This window comes from Dipodomys merriami, unplaced genomic scaffold (assembly GCF_024711535.1).
Source record: "Dipodomys merriami isolate MVZ:Mamm:240054 unplaced genomic scaffold, mDipMer1.0.p SCAF_8, whole genome shotgun sequence".
Lineage (NCBI taxonomy): Eukaryota > Metazoa > Chordata > Mammalia > Rodentia > Heteromyidae > Dipodomys > Dipodomys merriami.
In genome coordinates, this window is record NW_027206401.1 from 54,425,331 (window position 1) to 54,447,924 (window position 22,594).

Genomic DNA, 22,594 nt, shown 5'->3' on the forward strand with positions numbered 1-22,594 from the left:
ATCTGAGGATCTCCATTGGAATCCAGACTGGGTGTAAAAGTCCCTGGGACTCTTACCTACAATAATCACTGAAAGAGCGGGAGGTGGATGGGGCTCAAGAGGTAGAGCTCCAGCCTAGAGCAAAAAAGCTCAGGGACTGCTTCCGTTTTCTGAATCCAAGCCCTAGTACCAACACACAAAGTAAATCATTTACTCGAATCACAGATGCTTTTGTCTTTTGCTCAAAAACTGAAAACAATAATCATTCAAATGGTGACAAGATTCTTTACACCAATGCTTGTCAAACCACATCATGGAAATCCTGTGACTGTTTGCTTTTTGATTACTCTGATTATGAAAGAGTGTATGGTGATATATTAGAAACGGTGCTATCACTAGTCCTCACGTATGAGATTCCAAGAATGAGGGCAGAGCATTTACCTCCCTGCCCAAGGATGGCATAACCCTATTCAGGACAAGGCCACAGAGAACAGCACTTCCGGGCTAGTGTGGACCAAGCCACTGAACCCACTCAGGTGGTCTAAGCGTGGACGATGCTGCTCCGGGCATCCATTTGACACTGAAGCCACTCTACTCTGGCTGTCCTTCAAAATATGGGTGTGGGAAGGCCCACAGTATCTGGGCAGAACCTGCGGAGAAATTTGAATTCCTGCCCCACAAGGAAGGTCAAAGCTTATGGTACAGGGATTCTTACTATGTGTCTGTATGTCTACCATATGTCCAAATTGGGATCTTTTAGATGAAAAGATTGACCTACGTTGACAGCTGCGATATAATTTCTCTAATACAGCTACAGGGAAATAAGCTTTTCTTTGATTTTGTACACCAATACTATAAGTTAATGTATTTATTATTTCACCTTGGGTTTCTTCTCTTCCAAGATTGCAAGATCGTAACTTCAATAGGTTCTCAATGATAATTTCCTTGAATTTTCTGGCAATTTTAACATCTTTATTCTCTCCTAAGTTGTAGTAGATGCATTCTTTTCAAAAGTCAATCTCTTATTTTGCATGTGTTTTCTTTTTTTCTGGGATATTTTTGTATTTTTTGAATGCAAATAAGTTCAGTTCAGTAGGAAAGTATGGAACACTAAGGGGGAGTTGTTCATGTTCCCAGATGTTGGGAGTCTGAACATAATAAAAACCCTGATTGCTGAAGAAGCCGATGTCAAGCTGGTCAAGAAGGTGATTTGAGCTTACGGAGAGCTCTTTATATAAAACCGAAGGCAAAGATAAACCAAGAATCACTGGGACGGCATGGAGTGAATTCATGTCTCAGATTCTCTATTTTCTCCATTAGTCAGTTGTACTTCTGTGTTAAGAATTAGAGATGGGTTTTGATTGGGGGGAGGGGAAGTTTGAAGGTAATGAGTTATAGTTGGACTTGTTTATAAACATCATCTTCATTGTCTTTTTTTACATTAGGAACACTTATCTCCTTTCAAGTATATCCAATTTTAGTTTTTTTATCTCTTGTGAATATTTAAAATATAAATCAGTCCTATAAAACCATTCATTTGTAACTCAAATTGTCTGCCATCTTAAATGAATAATGGATTTACATACTCCAGTTTATCCACTTACCTTAATTTTTAGAAAGTGTCTAATTATTGTCTTTAAGTAGTTGTACAAAGGAGCTGCCATTTAACGAAGTAGTTTATGAATACAATATATCTTGATCAATGCCCCTTTCATTTCCCTTGTTTGTGTGTCAAACAAACAGGGTTTGTGCATCATCCAAACTCTTCTGAAAAGTTCCCTGGTCCTGACAAATGTATGTGTACTATTGTCATAACAGAAAACAAATGTATTCCTCTTTAGGAATCCAAATTCCAGTTTCCATTGTTTGAACTGAGTTGACAGCAGTTATTGTTAATTTTTCAGAGGACTTCTTCCTTTATCTGGGACTTGTTTTACCTCAGTGTGTGCTCTCCATGTCCCCCAGGTTTGGTGACGGTGTGAGTTCCTGTGTTATCGCTGGAGCACACAGACAATGAATGCACCACGTTGTTGCATGGTGCTTGTGTATTTTTTACTGTATAGAGCTCATGAAATATGAACTCTATTAGCCCACCAGGACTTCCTGGCGACAGACAGCTCTTCGTGCTTTAGATTTGAGGGAGCTGAAATTTGTCTCTATGGGTGTTGGGAGTAGGGGAGGAGCTCCAGGGGAGCCCTGTAACCCCTCACTGACTGCTTGTGAACGTTTACCCCTTAGCCTTCCCCCCCCCCCCCCCGGGTGAGTTGCACTCTGCTCTGGAAAGTTCTCAACGGTTAGATAGATCTAGCCACGGAGACGGTCTAACTCCTGTGTGAGCCTTGTAGCAAGTGCTTTCCTGCTGGACATTTGTCTTTTTACCTGCATTGTAAAATATGTGGGCATGAGGATGGCACACATCCGATGTCCATTGGGTATGCGTGTAGAACACGTCTTGTTTGTTTTGTCTCCCCCAGTTTTAACTGGATGTTTATTTTTATGGCTCAGTATGTCAGATTAGTATCTCACATTCTCACCAATAGTGTGTGACTTTCCTTTTTCTGTCTTTCCTGAAAGTTGGTAAAGGCATGACCCTATGAGTGTCACCCAGACGAATGGAAGCTAGCCAGTCATTTGAGCTGGAGTTTACCGCTATCTGTTTCTAAAAGTTGATCATCTCATAACATGCCAGGGTGACATTAAACTTACAATATGACTTACCTTTATGGTCATTTCATTTAACTTTTTATTCACAAGGACATGCATTCTATGTCACATTTATCTGACCTACATACTGATTTGTTTAAACAAGTGTTTTTGCCATATTTTAGATTTCTTCTCTTCCTTAGGATGAGCTCTTCCATATTAAATTTGTGTTAGGAAATTGTATTAAATAATTTCATTTTGCCAATTAAAATACTACCTTTTTCTTTAGATCACTTGCCTTCTTTGAGTGGGGGGATTATATCATATGTACATTATATATCAATAAAGTTCATAAAATAAAAATATAAATTACTACCTTACATGTAGTCTTTCCATATTTGAATACATAGTGTAGCAAATTTTCTTGTTACTTATTTATTAGTTTTAAAGCAACCCCATGTTTCTAGCCTTAAAAAATTGATCACAATTATAAACACTTCATCATATTGTAATATTTCTTTCATCTTTGAAGAAATATATTTTGTTTGTATATATATATACATATATATATATATATGTATATATATATACCAATTTTATTCCTCTCCTATTTTCTTTCTGGACATATATAATTAAACATTAGTTAAATGAATACACATCATAAAGAAAAACCAGTGTGCTGCTATTTAAAAACAAGGTGTAATGAAGAATTAAGAATCTATTTAGAAAATTTATTGTTATTATATTTACTTTTGAACAGAATCAAATACACTAGCTGTTCAATGATAAAAATAATTCTCTGAAAGTTATTTTTATAACTGCTTCCTCACTCTTCTCTTATTTTTTTACACAGAATAAATTGGTTGAAAAGAATTGTTGAACCCAATATAGGAAGTTTATTTTTGAGATCTTTGATACATATTTTAAAATTGTCATTCAAAATATTCATGCCAATTTCTTTCTCCATCAGTAAACACAGGACTGGTCTCTCCTGACTAGAAGCTTTGCCAGACACCACCCACAGAGAACAAATGCAAATGAAACCATTGTCTATCAACACCTGACAGACTTGAGAAGCAATGGAAACACTCAGCGGGGAATTGCTCAATAATGTCTCAGTAAGTCACACCAAGGAAGTGTCAAGGTTTCCCTTTAGTATGCTCTCAAGATGTTCATAAACTGCTGGGTTACATAAAGTTTCCAAGCCATATGCCTGAGTTCAGTTTTTCTTGTTCTGTATGGTGCTGAATATCTAAATTAGGGCTGTGTGCACCCAGCCCCAGGGCCGGGTTTGAACGGAAGGTGTGTGGGGTTTATGACAGGCTGTAACTGGTGTCCTCACAATCAACACCTTCTTCACTTAAGAGTTTTTCATTCAGAAATGTGTGTGACTCAGTAGGTATATAGGAAACGTGTGCAACTCAGTAGGTATATTGGAAAATGGGTGCATAGTTAACTGAGGCAAGGATGAAGCAATTCCCACCTTGGCATTGGGGTGCTTTGCTTGAAGTGTGTTCCTGGGGGCGGGGGCTGCATGAAATAGTATACTTCACAGTAAATAAACATTCACTTCCCCACCTTTATCTAGCTCAATATAGACACCATTGGCTTCATTGTACAGGTAAGTATGGTTGAGATTAAAGGTTCCAGGCAAAGTCCTGTATCCAAGCAGCCTCATAGACTCATAAGTGAATGAGAAACACACATGATTCTAGTTCACATGGCTTTGCATATGACAATGTTCTTTAAATTACATATGTATATATGTGTATACATGCATATGTCATTGCATGTATGTGTATATACATGCATATATACAAATTGTATGTATATATGTATACATATGCTATATACAATATGCATGTACATATACATATGCATATATGCAATTTTCATATATATGTATACATATGCATATATTCAATTTGAATGCACATATGCATATGCTAATATACATATATAGGCATATATTTTATACACACACAAATGTATCTGTATATATTTGGAAAGTTGTTGGCCCAGAGGTTGTGATAGTTTGCCAGTGGACCTGGAATTTGCCTCTCTAACAAGTTTCCAAATGATGCTTACACTGCTTGGTGAAATAAATACATTCTGTGCATCACATTCTGTAATCGGTATTCTGTTTATATTATCCAATTCTCTCAAACACTTGCATATCCAGACTGAGCAGAAATACATTTGGAGAGCAGAAGGTTTAAGGCAAGAGTGATGTAATGTGTGCATTTCATCCTGAGCAGCAGTGTGTGGTGCTGGAATGGGTGCCATGTGTTCACTGTACTTATAAATGCAGTGGTCCTGGACAGGTCCTGGCAGAGAGATCACACACAGGAAGAAGAGATAGGAAGCAGTACTCTGGGACTACAGGAAGTAAAATATTCTCTTTAACAAGTGAAGATTCACTAAAGTTGTTAGCATAAATGTCCTTTGAAAACCATCTGCTTATTTTTGATGGTAGAGATCTATTTATTAGTTAAAAAAATAGATATGCAGTAGCCTAACATAAAGAGAAATGCTAGAAAAGTAAAAAAAGACATTACAGAAAAGAGACATGATATTTACTGTTGAAGTTCCTGACATTTAGGTAAAATGTTGCTATGATTTTCTAAATGAGATCTGAGATTTAACTTTTAACATCCTTCAAAACCATAATTGAAATAGGAAAAAGTTAATGCATTTCAGAATCTAGTAAATACATGTTATTCAAGCCATAGAGAAAAATGTATTTTGATCTTCATTTTTAGAAACCTATTGATAGGTTAAATTTGTGGTACTCCCATTATAAAATACAGTGAGCAAGCTCCAAACCAAAGTAAAATTTTAGGCATTCATCCAATTTAACTAAAAGTTTAAATAGATTTTCTACAATGAAAGGAAAATTCAAAATGTTATATGTTACATATTTTATGAAAAATGAACTTATTTTGAAGTATAATAGTAATGTATAGTATAGACCCTCCAATTTTAATGATTTTACTTCAAATTCATTATCAAAAATAATTGTAGTTCAGAAAATAATTGTAGTTCAGAAAAATGGTATTTGCGAGAATTTTTAAATGATAGAGGTGTCAATAAATGATAGAGCACTTTTGTCTCATTTGTGAGGCTATGTGTATATACTTATAATTTAAAATATAGAATGTATACCATTTAATATAAATAATAAATATAATATAAACCAGTATATTAATGTATAATAAATATGTAACATACATTAAATAATGTACATTGCATGCTATACGGCCTGCAGGGGGAAGGGGGACAATGCGGGGAGGACTGTGGCAGCCAAGCCGCTGTGGGGGAGACAGGAGGAGGGCATCAGGGCTGCCGGGGAGGATGGGTATGGTCACTGCCTGAGTACCCCATGCCCCTGCCACCAGGACAGACTCACAGACAAAGAGCTGGGCTGGTGCCCGGGTCCACACCACCAGGGCAAACTCACAAAGAGCAGTGCTGAAGACCCGGTCCCCGCTACCAGGAAGTCTCACAGACAAAGAGCAGTGTTTTGGAGAAGCCCTGCATCATGTCTGCTCAAGAGCTGTCAGCTGTCCATGGTCCTGAAAGGTAAGGCATCCTTCTCCAATTATGGCTCCCAAAGGGCAGCACCAGACCCTTGGGCTGGAGAAGACAGGCCTCTGCGGAGAGCAGAAGACACCTGCCAGCCCACAGGAGATGCGGGTGAGAGAAAGCTTATATAGGGGGCAGGAGGGAGGAGGTCTCAGTGGAGGGCGGGAGGAGGCGTGGTCTCAGTGGGGGCAGGAGGAGGCCTGGTCACAGTGAAGAACAGGTGGAGGCGTGGTCACAGTGCAGGGGGAGGGGGCGTGGCCACAGTGGAGGGTGGGTGGAAAGGAGGTCACAGTGGAGGGCAGGAGGAGATTGGTCACATTGGAGGGCAGGAAGAGGCGTGGCCACACTGGAGGGCCGGTGGAGGGGAGGTCACAGTGGAGGGCAGGAGGAGATTGGTCACAGTGAAGGACGTGTGGAGGTGTGGTTACAGTGGAGGGCAGGAAGAGGCGTGGCCACACTGGAGGGTGAGAAGGAGGCGTGGCCACAGTGGAGGGGAGGAGGACGTGTGGCCTCAGTGGACGGCGGGTGGAGGAGTGGTTACAGTGGAGGGCCGAGAGGAGTGGAGGGTGGAGAGGGGGCGTGGCCGCAGCGGATGCGGAAGTGACCTCAGAGGCTGAGGACCTCTCTGGGTCCAAAGGAGGTATGGATGCAGAAATAACCTCAGAGGTAGGTCCGTTTGCTGCCCAGGTGTGTGCCTGCTGCAGGCGCCCGTGGAAGGGCGGTCTTTCCTCCAGCGTCCCCTTCTGGTTCCGGTGGCGTTGTGGGCGGGGCGGGATGGAGACTCAGGGAGGACCAGGAATGAGGGAGGATGAGGACTCAGGGAGGACCAGGGATGAGGGAGGACGGAGACTCAGGGAGGACCAGGGATGAGGATGGACGAGCACTCAGGGAATTCCGGGGATGAGGGAGGACCAGGACCGGGGGAGAACAGGACTCTGGGAGGATGGAGACTCAAGGAGGACCAGGGATGAAGGAGGATGGAGACTTAGGGAGGACCAGAGATGGAGGATGGAGACTCAGGGAGGATCAGGGATGAGGGAGGATGAGGACTCAGGGAGTTCCGGGGATGAGGGAGAGCCTGGGCCGAGGGAGGACCGGGTGGCGGGGGGGAGACCCAGGATGCTGGGCTGCCCGCGGGGTGCCCGGCCGGCGCTGCGTGGGGAGGACTGCGGGGAGCATGCGGCTTGTCCCTGTTGGCCAGGCCAGCTGGGCACGAGCCCAGGTGTGCCTGCCGGGCCGTGCTTGGCCCTCGGTGGGACCCCACGGGCCAGGCCGGCCCTGCAGACCGTTAGACGGAAACCCGTCGAGTCCCCGGTGTGAACTACTGAATCACATCCAGTTTCCACTGACTGCGACTATCTTTGTTCCGTGTTCACAGACAAAAGTCTGTTTGGTTCAGGACGTCTGTGCACCGCGTAAGTGATACTTCAAGGGGACAAAACTGTGAACAACGTTGTTTTAATAATAAGAACATTTCTTTACAGCGAAGCAGAGCAAATAACCCCTGTTTTTAGGTCGCCATTTCCTGTGGCCTGCTGATCTTTTGGTGGATGATTAGCAATTAATACCGTGTTGCTATACAACTCTGTGAGGCCATCGGGTCCCAGGATCTGGAGAGGTGACATCTTGGTGTATTTTCAGGAATGTTTAAGATAAAAAACGAATATAAACGGATCATTATCGCGGGTCAAAAAGAACAGAACTCTCTTAATTAAAAAAAATAATAAAGCACATTGTAAATTGTAACCTGTTATTTTCATTGGGCTCGTTGTATATGTTTGATTTAATCTTTCTGTTCTTTCTGCTTTTATTGTATCTTTAAGAAATTACAATTAAGTTGGTAGTTGTACTTTGCAATTTCTCCTTGCCTCCAACATTCTTCTGAATATTGATTTCTTGTTATCCGAATACAAGAAGCCCATGTCATCTAGTCATGCTAAAAATTTTCAAGGAAAGACATTGCTTTAATGTTCCCTTAAGTTTATTTGAATCAGTATTTGAAATAGACAGTTGGCCAATAATTGGCTACCAAATTCAAATAGAAAAGAGAGACAAATGTTTACCAGGCTCTCTGCTAACCATGAAGCTTCAAAGAAGAGAGGAGATGATGTTCAATTTGCTTGCTCAGAACTGACAATAAAAATTGCATAAACCAGACAAAATAAAATGCAATATGGTGTGTTTTGGTCTACACTGGGAAAGTTAATTAAACGATTTTGGAAGAAGTTTGGGGTCTTGCCATTTTGCCACTTACGGAGTCGCAAACAAGGCAAATGACATGGTGTATTATTGGTCTGAGCCAGGAGGGTTGATGCCATCCAGGTATTCAGGAACTGCAAATAATCTGGTGTTGCTTTAATTATCATGTTTTAAATCTAAGTCTTATGTTTAACACCTAGCCTCTTTTTCTTCTTTGCCAATTTGTTTTTGTTGTTTAATTTTTAATCTCTTCCTGCCCTAGTACTCATCTTTAGTCATTGGATGAGTTCAGAAGATACTCTGGCTGTCTTCATTCCAGATCTTTCCATAGGAAACCCTCACTGACTATCCATATAGTCTGAGATACTTCTGATGGATTGCTACTTTCTGTGTGTATGGAAGCTTAGACACCAAATGCACACAAAATTTGAGAAAGAAATATTTCCTGCTATGAGTTGCACAAAAGCAATCTGCAGGTCAAAAATAACTTGAAAACTTTGCCAATATGAAAATCAACAACCAGGACTGTAAACATAGAAGAAAAAATAGGAATATACAGAATAATATCTATTTGTCATCTCTTACCTGTCTATCCATCCATCCACAATCTATCATATCTCCTCTATCTGTCCATCCAATCATCTCTCAACTATTCATCCATTCATCCATACTTTATCCTCAACTATCTATTCATCTATCTCTATCATCTCTCATCCATCCATCCGTTTATCCTGCATTTCTCCTCTGTCCATCCATCTGTCCATCTGTCTATTTCATCCATCTATCTACCCATCTATCATCTCATCTGTCTATCCATCTCATCTCTCTATCCATTAATCTGTCTCTCTCATCTATCCATCTTTCATCTATCCATCCCCAGCCATCTCTCCATCCATCCATCATCTCTCAATCCATCTGTCTATATCTACCATCATCTGTCATCTCTATTCATCCATCCATCATCCATCTATATCATGTCTACCCATTCATCCATCTGTCATCTCTCTTTCTCTCTCTCTGTTATCCATCCATCCATCAATCATCTATCTATTGTCTGCCTGTCTCATCTATGTCTATCAATATATAATCAGTCTGTGGCCTGTCTACCTGTCATCACTCTCCCTCTGTGTGTGTGTGTATGTATGTATCTATCTAATCTATATCTTACTATCATCTATTTAGATAGTTGCCTAGTTGTCTATCTTACCTTTGAGCTATCACCTATCAATATCCATCTATCTCATGTTCACTGTCTGTCTCTCTCTTTTTCTTTTTATTCTCTCTCTCTCTCTGTCTGCCTCTCTCTCTCTCCTCTCCTTCTCTCCCTCTCTCCCTCTTGGTCTCTGTCTCTACATCTCTTTCTCATAGACACAATGCTGGTCCTTACAGTACTTATCAGCATTAAAAGAAATATGATGAGCATATTTCAAGATGTGATTTCAGGAATTATGAATTTTTAATCAGCTGGTGGTGGTGTCAGTTTTATAATAGCTTTTGAATGTTATGAATAAATACTAATTTTACTATATGCTAAAACCTAAACTATAACTTGGTGTTTTTTTTTAAATAGAGCATTACTCTGAGATGTAGAAAATACTGCATGAAATTTTTTCAAAGCAAAGAGTTCTCCCAAATTAAGTAACTTATTTAGTCACAAGTATGCATTATTATGAAAAATGTTTAAATAAATGGCATCACTGAAGGAAAGGACAAGGTTTCATATCTTGTTTCAGAAATAACTCACTAATACCTAGTGCTTTCTCCGAAGCACTGTATTTATGTTTATTCTGTTGTGTCTTCTATCTTCATGGCATAGATAAATAAAGTTTTCCAAAATTTCCTGGCACACTCAGGTAGGAAATGAGCTACCTGGTTTACTATTTAATCTGCCTTCCTCCCTCCATCCCTCCCTCCCTACCTGTATGCCATCTAGTTGCCCTCTGTCATCTGTCAACTCTCTCTCTTTCTGCCAGCCTGAACTCTCCCTTGCTCAGTTTGCTGTTCCCAGCTGGCACTGTACCACTAAAGCCATACTTCCAGCCTAGCTTTCTGCTTGTTAATTGTAGATGGAGTCTTTGGAACTTTCTGGTCCAGCGAGCTTTGCAATTGGATACTTTTCTCAGCCTCCTGGGTAGTTAGAATTACAGATGTAAGCCACTGGTGCCAGGCTCCAGCCACCCTCCCTTATACTTGCTCTGAGCTTGATTGCCAAAAGATTTTTATTAGATATATGGGATATAGTCTTGGTTCTTCAGTATTACATGTTTATAATACTTTCTTTTAGCTTTCCTTGCAATCCTAAATACCTCTGTTTCTACTTTCAACCTAAGCAGGAAGGGCTAGCCATGACTGAGACCATTAACTCTTCCCTGTATCATCTGTACTTAGACTTCATTTTCCTAATCCAAGCTGGACATGCAGGTGTCACTTCTAGACAGTCAATGACTGAACTAATTTTGATACTAGAGTTTGTTGGGAGTCGCTCAGATTATGTGCCCTTTTCAGTCCAAACCGTTGTGCTTGCTTTGAGAAAACAAATCAAAGAAAGTACAGTGTGTATTGATTCACATTTCATAAGTCCTGAAAAGTCTGGAGCTTTTTCTCAATACAGCTATGGTGTAACAACTTGTGACATGCCTAGCAGTGAGTAGAAGTAGCTGTCATGATTCTTATAACTTATGAGCCTCCCTTTCTGGACAAGGCTGATGGACTGTCAGGGGAGCTGTAGGAGAACTGCCAAGCCAGCCCCTGCACCTGGGGCTCTGCCTACTTTTTCTCCATGTGATACATGCATAGTAATAAATCTATACTGATTAATTAAGTGATTCTGGCCATTGCTGCTCTTGTCAGTGGGAAATGTTGAAATGCTCAGTTTCTAGTCAAGACAATGGACACTTCCATTTAGATTTTTCTTTTAACTTTTATTCAGCAAACATGTACTGGGCACCTACCATGCTATAGGCAAAAAGTGAGTTGATATCAATAGAGAAGTTAGTAAGCCTGGATTATTTGTTTCTAATTAGAGAGAAGAACATATATAGACCAAGCACACTTGAGAACATGTTAATGGAGAGGTAAAAGAATACAGATGATTCTCTTGGGGGAGCATAGAAAAAAATATTGCAACTCCTGCATCAAAAATATAACAACTGATGGGACAGTAAGGATTATAAATATAATAGAAAGTTAGAACCTTAACATTGCTACCATGAGTAAGTCATGCCACAGGAGAAGAACTACCACTCAGGGAAGGTCCTGTCAACCATGCACATAAGTTACTGAAACATTTCATCAGTACCAATGCATCTGGAAAGTTTCCATTCACATTCATTCATTCATTTACTTGTTCATTCATTCATCCATTTATTCACAAGCTGCTTCTGCAAAAGTGACACTGCCCAGCTGATTAAAAATTCATAACATAATAAATTATATTTTGAAATATGCTTGTCATATTTCTCTTAGTCCATAAGAGAATAATAAGAGCCAGGGTTGTGTGCATAAGAGAGAGAGAGAGAGAGAGAGAGAGAGACAGAGAGAGAGAGAGAGAGAGAGACAGAGACAGAGACAGAGACAGAGACAGAGAGAGACAGAGAGAGACAGAGAGACAGAGAGAGAGACAGAGAGACAGAGAGAGACAGAGACAGAGAGAGAGACAGAGAGAGAGTGAGTAGGAGAGAGGATAGAAGAGCAGAAGGGAGAGAGAGGGATGGGGGAATTGATGTCAACCCTGGGAGAACACAGCAAATACTGATGTTTTTAGTTCTATTCCAAATGGAAATGATGTTTCTTTCTGAGGCTGTATTACTCTACTGAGGAATGAGCTGGCCACAGAGTTTCATCTCTGATCAGTACAACCTCCCACTTTGCCATTAATTCTATCCTCAACCCACCCAGTGCCCAGCTTGTGGCTGGCTCAACCCACAGAGAACACATTTCTACTTCTCCAAATGAACTCAGCGGTGCTGTTGTGGATCCCAGCATCCCAATGGTTCTCAGAGCTCTGCTGTTGCAAAGCTGTGTTGTAATGTGGCTCTCAATCAAAGTCCTCATCTGGCAGCCGAGTATGTTAATGATGTGCGCATCTTCCCCCTTCCCAGTTCTTTCTCTCTGGGAATGCTTCTGGCCCGGCCAGTGGATGGTCTTCTGGTTGCTGTGGGAACAAATTGGGAATTGGTTCTGTGAGGTCCATTGCAGGGAGACAGAGGAGTGCTGCCTGGTGGTCTCCCACTGCCCCAGCCTGGAGCAAGCTCCTGCAGAGCCATGTCTGACACTGCAGCGGGCATCGTGCCAGGGCCATGGCCCCACATCCTCCGTGCCAGCATCAACAGGTCAGGCCCTGCTGCACTCAAACCAGAGTGAGCTGGTTGGGCCTGTCACCCTCAGACCAGAGTGACTGGTCGGGCCTGTCACCCTCAGATCAGAGCGTGAGACCCCACTTGCAAATCAGCCACCAGCCCCTGCTCCTGCTCCCAGGGCATTAGGGTAAGCAAAGCTTCACACCACACAGCCTGCCTGGAGGTCTAGTTTGGGAGTGAACCAACATCAATCGTTACTCAGATAGTACTTTATTAGTACATATTAGTCGTAAAAGGGGGTACAATGTATCCTGATCAAATCTGTGCCCCCCCCACCATTCTCCTGTATCTTCTTCCCTCTTTGTAAACATTTTTGACAGATTTTATTGCTCCATTTTTGTACATGCATCTGCCATGGTGCCCATCCACATTGAGTGACAGGAAAACTTGAATCTGTCATCGCATCTCCCGCTTGGGCACTCTGCACATCTGCTGGCAGTTTCCTCATATGCTTATGTGACCTGCTACCTTTATTGATTTGTGTATAGCTGGACACCTGTAACTGCATCTCTGGGATACATCCCTTTTATGCAAACTGATGGTTTTGATAAGCTGCTAAATGAGATTTGGAAGCATTTTTTGTGAGTCCATTGGACATACTGTGGTCTACAGATGCCGTTGGTGTTTATATTCCTTGCCAGGTCTGGGTGTCAGGTTAATACTGTCCTGGTAAGATGAGTTTTCACTTATCTCCTTTCTTTTTTTTTTTAATTTAATTTTATTTTATTTGAGAACATACTGTACAGAGGGGCTACAATTACATAGGCAGGATAATGCATACATTCCTTACCAAGCATTGCAGCCTCCTCCTTTGTTTACCCTTCACCTCCCTTCCCCGCCTCCCCCCTCCCCCCACCCAATTATACCCCCCTCCCCCACCCAATTATACCCCCCTCCCCCCCCCCACACCGACATTGTAAAGCTGGTTTTGACATGACATTTTGTACTTCTCATTGTTGCAACAGGTCCACCTGAATCCTTAAACGACTTGTTTGTCCCCATCTCCTCCACATGTTATACTGACATCAAATATAGTGAAAGCGGGGGTTACACTGTGGGGGAGGGACATACAGAGCAACAAAGAAATAATCTTATAAATGCGTTAGAAACACATGCATGAAAGAAGCGAAAACATTAAAATACATATTTAAGGGTTCATTTTCCTAACATCACATTATCTGACCTTTTCCGCTTGACTCATACCTATACTAGATATTGCAAATAAGGGAAACCATGGGACCTATGCTTCTTTGGGCCTGGCTTACTTCACTTAATATAATTTTTTCCAAACCTTTCCATTTCCTAACAAATGGGGAAATGTCATTCTTTCTGATGGAGGCATAGAATTCCATTGTGTATATATACCACATTTTCTTGATCCATTCATCTACTGAGGGGCATCTGGGTTGGTGCCATATCTTCTTATACTATGGAATGGTGTGTGTGTGTGTGTGTGTGTGTGTGTGTGTGTGTGTGTGTGTTTGTGTGTGTGTGTGTGTCTGTGTGTCTGTGTGTCTGTGTGTCTGTGTCTGTGGGTCTGTGTATCTGTGTCTGTGTGTCTGTATACCTGTGTGCCTATGTCTGCGTAGGGGGATTGAACTCAAGGCCTTGAGCCTGAACCATACTCTCAGCCATTTTGCTTTGATTGTTTTCCACACAGGTCTCTTTGCTTTTTCACAAATCCAGCCTCCCACATCACTGTCTCTGACTCCCAAACAGATGTGATTACTGGTATGTGCCACTGCGCCCTGGTGATTCTTTGAGGGGGGGTCTAGATAGCTTTATGCTCATGCTGGCCTCAAACACGAGTGCTCCTGTTTCTAACTTGCAATAGCTGAGGTTACAGCATTCGTTTCTGCCTGGATGTTTCAGAAGAGTTTGAGAAAAAGTTGTATTGCTTCTTTAAAAGCTTAGCAGAGTCAGGCTATGAAGCCAGGCACTACTCAGCTTCTTTGGAAGGCTTTTTGCTGCGGATTCATGCCCAATACCTGGCAAGGATGAGATCATATTTTCTGTATCTTCATGGATCAATTTCTGGAGAATGTACATGTCCAAATATTTATCCATTTTATTTTCAAATTAGTAAGCATAAAACTTTTTGTAGCAGTGTCTAATGAGCCTTTGTAGTTCTGTGTCAATAGCGAGATCACATCTCATTTCAGAGTCTTGGGTGTCTTCCCTCAGATAGCTGATTATTTATAAAATTTATTTAATTTACTTTTCTTCTTCCTCCTTCTTCTCCTCTTCCTCTTTTTCCTCCTTTCCTTTTCCTCTTCTTCCTCTTCCTCCTCCTCAAACTCCATTTTTTTATCCTCATGGATACTTGATAATTTCTTTTATCTGAGCTCTAATCTTTGTTTTTTCTTGTCTTCTTGTAATTTTGGCTTTGGTTTGCTTTTGCTTTTCCATTTTCTTGAGATGCATTAGATCAGTAAAGTTGTTTGTTTGAACTTTTTACTCTTATGTAGATATTTGCTGGACTTTAGTGTTGTGTTTGCTGTGTTCCATCAGTTTTCCACTTCTCATTTCTTTAAAGCATATGCTTTGATTTCTTCAAGGACCCATTGATTGCTGAGAAAAATGTTAAGTATTCATAAATTTTTATAATTTTTGAAGTTTCTTTTGTTCTTTGTTTTTATTTTATTTTATAGTGTCAGGAAAGGCACAGGATATGATTTGGGATTCTTTTCATTGGTGGAGCTATGCTCTGTGGAGATGTGTAGGTTGTATTCTAGATACGAGGAGAATGTACATTCCATAGCTCTCATTGTTCATTAAATCAATTTGATCTATAAGTCTGATGTTTGTTTTCTTGATTCTTATTACCTGGTCTTTCTTTCTCAATGAAAAATGTGGTCTATATGTTTCTTACTAAAATTATATTAGATTCTCATTCTCTATTTAAATTTACTTTCATTTCACAAAGTTATGTGTTGAAGAATTGTGTGAACACATTTACAATTGATGTTTCTTTTTTAACTTGATTCCTCCATTTGTTTTATCCATTTTATCTCTTTTTAATGTTCTGTTCTTTAAATCCCCTTTTTCTTATATAATAACAGTTAATTTTCTTTGCTTTTGGTTTTCACTCATGTGGCTGATCTATTTTTTCTATTATTACACTGTCAGTCTGTGTCTGTGGACAGCTACCAACCAAGATTTGATTCCGTTCTAAATTTATATTGCAAATGCATACAGAGAGCCATTGTTTCTGTGTTTTCCACTGATGGGTTCCTAAACTCAAGAATGCTTTCCAGGATAGGACTGACACTAGCCCCATACTTGGCGAGATAATGCAGCTACCTGTGTTAGTATGAACACCTGATACAGTGTAACTTGTGACTTTGTTCCCAAAGTTTTATTTGCTCTTATTAAGTAAAAGTAAGTGCTTTAGTATTTTCCAGACAACTTTCAGACTCAGTGATAAAAATTTCATGCATGACCTACACAAGCAAAGGCTGAGAAGCATACTGAAACCTGGCTTTTCAGAAGCAGTCATTTTACTGAGTAGGCAGAGCCTCCCCCTGCCCTATGTGGATATATGAAACATTGCAGAATGAGGACTCATCAGACTCCTCCGCTGGCACGGATGAGCATGCCAAGTGTTGCCAGTCCTGTCTCCTAATTTCTGTTAAAGTTAATGGGAACCAAACTCCAGAAAGCAAGTATTTATCATTTTATACAACATCCTGTAGATTTTCATTATACTTACTTTTCATGCTGTTAGGTTATAGGAATTTTTCTTTCCAATTTATTAGTGAAACAAATGAGGGAAGATTACTTAGTAGAATCTCACTGAGAATGATTTTCTCCCTGATATCACAACTTGTAGGAAGTTAATACTTAAACTTACAGTGGACAGAAATAAAGCCCATAAATTCTGTGTAAAAATAAAAATAAAAAGAATGAGCCTTGGAATGTCCATGCATGGCACTCCACAGCGATATAGGGAATGCTTCTGTGACAAGAATATTTGTTGCTCTAGGTTTTTTTTCTCACTATAACATCTGAATTTTAATTTTCAAATTAAATAGTAATAGGAAATGCACATTTTAGTATATTTGGTTCCAGGTATGCTTTTTCCTGTGGGACAGCAGTATATACACACACACAGTATATACATATACAGTATACACACACAAACACACATATATAATTTTATGAGAGTGGACTTGATTGGACCAAAAAGCATCTGTCAGTGTACTGTTGTCATCAGACCTGGAGAAGATTCCAGACTATGGGCTAACCATTGCTTTTTCTTCATTCTAAAATAGGTTAGATCTGACCCCACTCCCCTGGCCTCTGACGTCTCCTGAAGGTGATTGTGCCTCACTTTACAAAGGCTGCCAAGCCCAGGCTCCGGAATGCAGATCAGACATTGCATTAAGGGATCAGAAGGTGAGTCCTACAGGTTTTAGTTCTTTTCAGACACTATTAAAGTGGAAAGATGGAGCTGACCTTCCAAATTCTGCATTCTGTATCCTCCAGTTGCTGTCCAGTTTTACCATGACATTTCCTTGTAATTTTTAGTTCCTTTGCCCTATATTCCTGACATAATGGAAAAAATGAATGCCATTTGCCAAACTCCATAATGTATGCCTTCTAGAGGAGATTATAAAGGAGCCCACTGACACCTGTCATCTAGATCAAATCAAGTCATCCAGATGAGATCATACATGAACCACTGCCACCTGTCATCTACATGAGATCACACATGAACCCCTGTCCCTGTCATCTACATGAGATCACACGTGAACCACTGTCACCTATCACATAGATGAGATACATGTGAACCACTGCCACCTGTCATCTACATGAGATCACACATGAGCCCCTGCCCCCTGTCATCTTCATGAGATCACACATGAATCCCTGTCCATCATCTACATGAGATCACATGTGAACAACTGTCACCTATCACATAGATGAGATACGTGTGAACCACTGCCCCTGTCATCTATATGAGATCACACATGAACTCCCACCCTCATCATCTACATGCAATCACATGTGAACCACTGCCCCTGTCATGTAGATGAGATCACATGTGAACCACTGCCCCCTGTCCACCTACATGAGATCACATCTCAACTCCTGTCCCCTGTCATCTACATGAGATCACACATGAACCACTGACACCTATCATGTAGATGAGATCACATGTGAACCACTGCCCCCTGTCATCTACATGAGATCACACCTCAACTCCTGCCCCATCATCTACATGAGATCACACATGAACCCCTACTCCTGTCATCTACATGAGATCACATGTGAACCACTGTGGCCTGTCATCGACATGAGATCACACATGAACCACTGCCCTCTGTCATGTAGATGAGATCACACATGAGCCCCTGTCACCTCTCATATAAGTGAGATTTCAAATAAAGATTGCCACTTGTCCCCCAGGTGTGATCACACATGAACCCCAGTCCAGGGACAGGTGACTTTGACAACCTTTCAGGTGTTCGTGAAGCCTCAAGTGCATTATAGTGTTTGGACCTTTCTATTAGTGTTGCTCTTGGGTTTCCCGTAACCCTCCTTTCTTGCTCATCTTCCACATTCCTACAGTGCAGTCCTCCAGTGTTCATGTCACACAGGGAACCCATGCGAACCTCAAACCACGTCCTTATAACATCATGGCCTTGAGCACTGGCTGTGTCTGGTACACTTTAGCGTTCAGCCATCCTTTCTTCCCCTAGCCCTTACTACAAGCGCTACCCATTGTCTTCCATATGCTTTGCCACTGGGTGATGTAATTTAGCACTGGCAGGAAGAGAAGCAAAAGGCATTCAAGTGGACTTTCTAAAGAAACCATAAGCTGACCACTGGCACCCCACACCACTGAACACCTACATGCATTCCAAACATCTGGCAGACAAGACAGAAGAATTTAAAGTTCCAGGCTGCTCTGGGCCAGCTGGCAAAACTTTCTCTAAAAAAATTTCCCATTTTAGCTGGCTGCCGGTGGCTCACGCCTGTAATCCCAGCTACTCAGGAGGCTGAGATCTGAGGATTGTGCTTCAAAGCCACAATCTTATCCCCAGACTCTTATCCCCAGTTAACCATCAGAAAACCAGAAGTGGCCCAGTGGCTCAAGTGGTAGAATGCTTGCCTTGAACTGAAGAGCTAAGAGACAGCACCCAGGCACAGAGTTCAAGCTCCATGACTGACAAAAAAAAAAAAAAAAATGAAAAAGGAAAAAAAAATACCTGTAATCCCAGCTACTTGGGAGGCTCAGATCTGAGGATTGTGGTTTGAAGCCAGCCCAAGCAGAAATGTTTGTTAGACTCTTACCACAAATTAAGTATCCAAAAAAAGAGAAAAAAATGGAGGATGTGGCCCAATTGACAGAACATTACCCTAGGCCCTCAGTTTTAGGTCCTAGATAGAGATACACACAAAAATCCCCCAAAAGAATTTCTTTTCAAAATTTTCCATAGACACTGCTTCATAACAACACAAACCCAAAACAAAATTAACCCAAAATTAACCAAAAATAACCCAAAATTAACAGGTAAACATCATTAGCACAGAATCTTAGCCAAATATACTGACCAAAAATACCTTTTAATAATGAAAGGCCAAATAAAGAAATTTTCAGTCAAAATCTGCAAGAATTTGTAACTATCTTTCTGTACTAAAAGAACTGTTAAATTTCTTCAGAGAGAACCATGATAAGCAGATATGAGTCTACAAAAAATGTGGAAAGCCAGAGGTTGGTGGCTCACACTTGTAATCCCAGCTACACAGAAGGCTGAGCTCCGACGATTAAAGGTCAAAGCCAGCTCAGGGAGAAATGTCCTGAAGATTCTGATCTCCAATTAACCACTAAAAACACTAAAAAGCCATAGTGGAGCTATGGATACGTGGTAGAGAACTGGCCTTTACAGAAAAAGCTAAAGGAGTACTTAGTCTGGGAATTCAAGCCCCAGTACTAGAAACTAAAGCGGGGGGGGGGGAGGGGAGAGAGAGAGGAGAAGGAATTAAAATGGAGAGCTTTGAAAATAATTAAATCATCTTTAATCAATAAGTGCTCTTAATTATAGTTGTCATCTAAAGTAAAAAAATATACCAATGCATTATATGTGTAATAATGCATTGAAAAATACGGCATGTCATGAATGTTTGGAGGAAAGAATTGGAAAAATATTTTACGAGAAAAATGTCTGATTAAATTCTGTGATGTTCTTTTGAAATATATTTGTTCAAGATACATTAATTTGTAGAAAGGAGCGATTTTCTTACAATAGATGTGATTCATGAATATTTAAACTTTGGTGAATTTGTCCCACAAGTTTCTTCTTCCCATGTGTGGCCTGGGTCATCTCCAGGGTTGCTCCAACCTGCACTCTGTCCTCTTATCAGGAACCTAGGAGATGAGCACCTCAAGGGACTGAAGTACTGACCCCCATGCTCAGTCTGCCACTATTGGTTAAAACCATCACTGGGACCAGCTTCATTTCGTTTATACGTCCGTTTAATGGCTGGCTTTGAAATGATCTCCAGATCTCAGCTTCCTGAGTAGCTGAGGTTGCAGTGCTCAGCCATCTTAACCTTTTCCCCTTTTTGTTAGCAGTCAACAAATAGGAGGTCTGATCAGAGTTATCATCTGTGCTTCTCCTGGGCATGACCTTAGAGACACATCTTCTAAGACACAAATGCCAAGCACAAGCATGTCTTCATGCCAGAGAGAAAGCAAGTGATGGGGCTATATTTATCTTAAGAAGGAAAAGCAGAAGCGATAGACTCAGTGTATTATGAACCAGCTACACAAACTGTTTCCTGAGAAGGGAGGAAATGAAAAATTGTTTGAATTTTCCTTTCTTTGGTATCTTATGCAGTTTATGTATGCTTCTGTTGACTAATAGTCACTTTTGTGAAGAAGAAAAGTGGAAGGAGTGGTTTAATCAACCCATAAGAATTGATTACAGCTTTTCCATTTAAGTTGAAAAAACTAAATTTTACCTTTTTAAAAAATTATCTTTGAATAGTACAAAGGATTTGCTACTTAGCAAGGCAGTTTATGAACACAGTGCAGCATGATCCATGTCATGCCCTGACTGTCTCACCCATCCCTCCCCTTCCTTACCCTTCCCTCACTCTTCTTAATTTTGCAGGATATATATTGGATTCTTGTGTGCATTTCCCCCTCTTCTCATCTTTATTCTTCTCCCTTTTCCCACATGACTCCTCCCCACCCCTTTCTAGTACTCACTTCCTGGTGTTTTATTTTGTTGAACTTTGACTTTGTCTTTCTAAGGAATTACACTATTTGAGTTCTCCTTTGAATCTACCATATTTCAGTTAGTACATTTGTATACACCTGCACACTACCCAATGTATTTAACTGTGAATTTATAAGCTAAATCTAGTTTCCACATATAAGGAAAAACATGTATCCTTTGTCTCTCTGGCTCTGCATTATTTCATTTAACATAATTTTCTCCAGATCTTTCCATTTTTATACAAATTACACAATTAGTTTCCATAAAAATCAGTCATTATCAACTATCTAATATTTTTAGGCATTTGTAGTGCATACACATCATTTTCAGAGTTGTGGATTTTGTGTTTGTCTTCTGTACTGTTCAATATAACGTTATCACAGAATGTCTCAACAAATGTTTATTGAAAAGATTAATAAAAGAGGTTGACTGTAGTTAAAAACATAATATATGTATTTGTCTGTTTCATCAACAATGAATTAATCCACAAATCTGAAAGATTGGTGGTTCTTTTTACCACAGTTTACAAAGAAATTCCCAGGTTTTTAAATGCAACTTGAAACTATCTGCAGTGGATTAATTTAGAGAAGCTGTCCAGTGTGGTTCTCACTTGCTAGGATGGGGCTGTGTAGCAGAAAAAGTAATTTTCATGCATTTACAATAGCAGAGTAAAAGTCAGAAATCATTTTAATGGAAGAAAATGGGCTGTATTGTCAGGAAAATGATTTTTACCAAGTATACTGTAATTTACCGTAATTTGACTATTAGTGTATCTTTACTGGTATAGATTTCTTCACTAATTGTGCAGTGGTATGTTTTTAAGTGTCAGAAAAATATTTGCTAGTCACATATTAAGAATTTGTCTTTTGAGCCATGAAAATAATAAAAATTTCATTAAGAAAAAATATTGGAGGAAATTTAAAAAATAATATAAGCAGGAAAACTTTGAGGAAATATGTATTTACATTAAGCATCTTAAAAGGCCAGTAATTATTTAAAAGATTCTTTACACATGGACCTCTGACTACAAAAGGAAAACTGGCTTTCTCTCACGGTTCCATTCTCCCTATCCACTGCTGAGCTCAAGGATAAAATAGTATCACGTGGCAAAGAGTACCGTCCATGATTATATGAGAAGCAATAGAAAATTACATCAGATTCACCCAGAGTTAATTGGAACACAAGAACAGGAAGTCAAAGATCCCTTCAGATCTTAGCTGTGAAATTTCATTTTTTTCACTTTTTAGAATCGTAGGTTTATTATTTAAGTAGTTGTATAAAGGGTTACCATTCAACATGTCAATTTATAAGTATAATGTATTGATTGATGTCACCTTTCGTCATTTTCCTCATCTCTCCCAAGTCAACCCCTCTCCTCAATTTTCCTATATTCATAGAACATGTATTGAATATTAAGACTGCATTCTCCTCTCTTTCTCTCTTTCACCCCTCCACTTCACTTTGCTCTACTCCTTTTACCCAGTTTTTTTTGTTGGATTGCAGCTTCATTTTTGTCAGGAATTATACAAATTTAGTTCTCTCCTGCAAATTCTGTACTTTGGTTACTACATTTGTGTACACTTGCTTACAACCCCTTTA

At 40.2% G+C, this 22,594-nt stretch overlaps 1 pseudogene; it reads left to right on the plus strand.

The window, feature by feature from the left end:
- Nucleotides 1-6,606: 6,606 nt before the first annotated feature.
- Nucleotides 6,607-22,594, plus strand: part of LOC138819131 (ER membrane protein complex subunit 2 pseudogene) — a 50,493-nt pseudogene continuing 34,505 nt past the window's right edge.